The sequence below is a fragment of the Octodon degus genome, unplaced genomic scaffold, assembly GCF_000260255.1.
Source record: "Octodon degus isolate 3935 unplaced genomic scaffold, OctDeg1.0 scaffold00027, whole genome shotgun sequence".
NCBI classification, from domain to species: Eukaryota; Metazoa; Chordata; class Mammalia; order Rodentia; family Octodontidae; genus Octodon; species Octodon degus.
Genome location: NW_004524603.1, coordinates 9,593,032 through 9,594,937, shown reverse-complemented (window position 1 = coordinate 9,594,937; position 1,906 = coordinate 9,593,032). Strand labels below are relative to the sequence as shown.

Genomic DNA, 1,906 nt, shown 5'->3' with positions numbered 1-1,906 from the left:
ACCCTTCTGGCTACCCACTGCAGTGAAGATGTGTGAATCGATTCTACAGTCATGAATTTAACAAGTAATTCTGAGAAAGCGATTAGCATTGACTCTTGGTACAATAGCAGAAATCACCAACATCATATTTCAAATGTGTTGAAAAGGAGATGACATTGAGAGGGTGTTCTGTGTTTCAAGTTCTAGAACAGTGAAAACTTTGCTGCACGTTGGACACTTCTTGAATGTCAGCATCTAAGTAGTTTTATCATAAATTATATACAAAACACAGCAGCACTGCTGGTTTGGGCAGCACCACTGGAAAATGGGAAAAATACAGAGAAGATTAGCATGGCCCCTGGGCAAGGATGACACACAAATTCATACAGCATTCCATATTTAAAAAAAAATTGTAGACAACACTGAAGATAATGGGAATGACAGTCTTAGCCTGACAAGAATTCAACACATATGAATTTCACCTAGTAGAAGAAGCCTCATCCCACATAAATCACATTTTTACTTTTGTCAAGACCTGAGAAAAGGGCCAGCAAGATAGCTCAGCAGTGTAAAGTGCCTGCTTTGGCAAGCTTAGGCAAGCACAGGGACCGCAGTTTGATCCTGGCACCATATGCTACACCAGCCTCTCCTCTAAGGTGGTCTGAGCTGGCCACCAAAAAGATCTGATAAAGTTATACCAAATTTATTTCAGTGATTCCTAATATAGAAGATGTTAAATTATTTTTATTAGCTACTGGCAATTTCAAGCTGAAATAAAAAGTATCCAAAGGGCCGGCCTGTTATTACCATACAACCTAGGCTGTTAAGCTAAACCTCACTATCTGTCTGAATATCAAACATCTTAGGCATAACATGGAACAGGTATTTTTCATCAAGTATCAATGTGGTGAACTTTAAGTCCCTACAGAACATGATGAAAACACTCTTAAAAATTAAAATATCTTTTAAAAATAGGTATAAAGACTTATATAATCTTATGTTTACACATCAGTCCAGAAATCTAGCCATATACAAAATAGATCTAAATAGTTGTATGAAGAAATGTATTGCATTGAATTTCACTGCCAAGAAGGTTGCATGTGCATGCATATATTTGCACAGACTATATTTTATAAATAATTTCTAAATCATTATTAATTTTTCGCATTTAGAATTTCAGATAATAAATGTCATGGGAAACAAAAAAATAAAATGTTTAAAAAATAAAAATAAATAAAATATCTTCAAGAGGTATATAATAGAAAAAACAACAAAGGGCTGGGCTGGTAGCTCAGGGGACTAATGTGCCTGCTCAGGCAGAGCACACTGGCTGGGGTTTGATCCTGGGCATGCAATGGTGGCCCCACCCACAGGGCACACTGAGACAGCGATTGAGACTGGGCATGGTGACAGGCGCCTGTAATCCCAGCACTTGAGGGACTGAAAACAGGAGAATCACTCTGAGTCCGATCTCAGCAGTGAGACCCTGTAGACCCTGTAGACCCTGTCCTAAAAAAATAAATAAAGAAATAAATCCAGAAACTTCAGGGGAAAGACGTAACTCCTAACAATACATCAGCCTTACAAAAACAAATAGTAATTACTTAAGTATCAGTGACTGAAAATTCTCATACACTAGCATTGTATTCAGCAGTAAATATTTATGAAAATTATGTAAATTAAAAGTATTAAAGTCAGCACACATAAGATAGAATTCTTAGGCTTCTACAAGGAGCTATAATTATGTGTGTCTCAGACAAAAGTAAAACAATAAAGAGCTCTTGTCTGTATTTGTATTTGGGCAAATTTCTGGGGATTGGATTTGCACAATTCTGACCTCACAAATGCACAGACACACATACTAAAAGTAAATAAAAGATCATCCAGTGTCTGAGATCTTTAATCAGAGCTTCATCTTACCCACCCT

At 36.9% G+C, this 1,906-nt stretch overlaps 1 non-coding gene across 1 annotated transcript; it reads left to right on the top strand.

The window, feature by feature from the left end:
• The first annotated feature begins 277 nt into the window (after positions 1 to 277).
• On the top strand, positions 278 to 382 carry LOC111816162. The gene has a single exon (XR_002820641.1). It is a non-coding gene; the product is annotated as a U6 spliceosomal RNA (small nuclear RNA).
• The last annotated feature ends 1,524 nt before the right edge of the window (positions 383 to 1,906 follow it).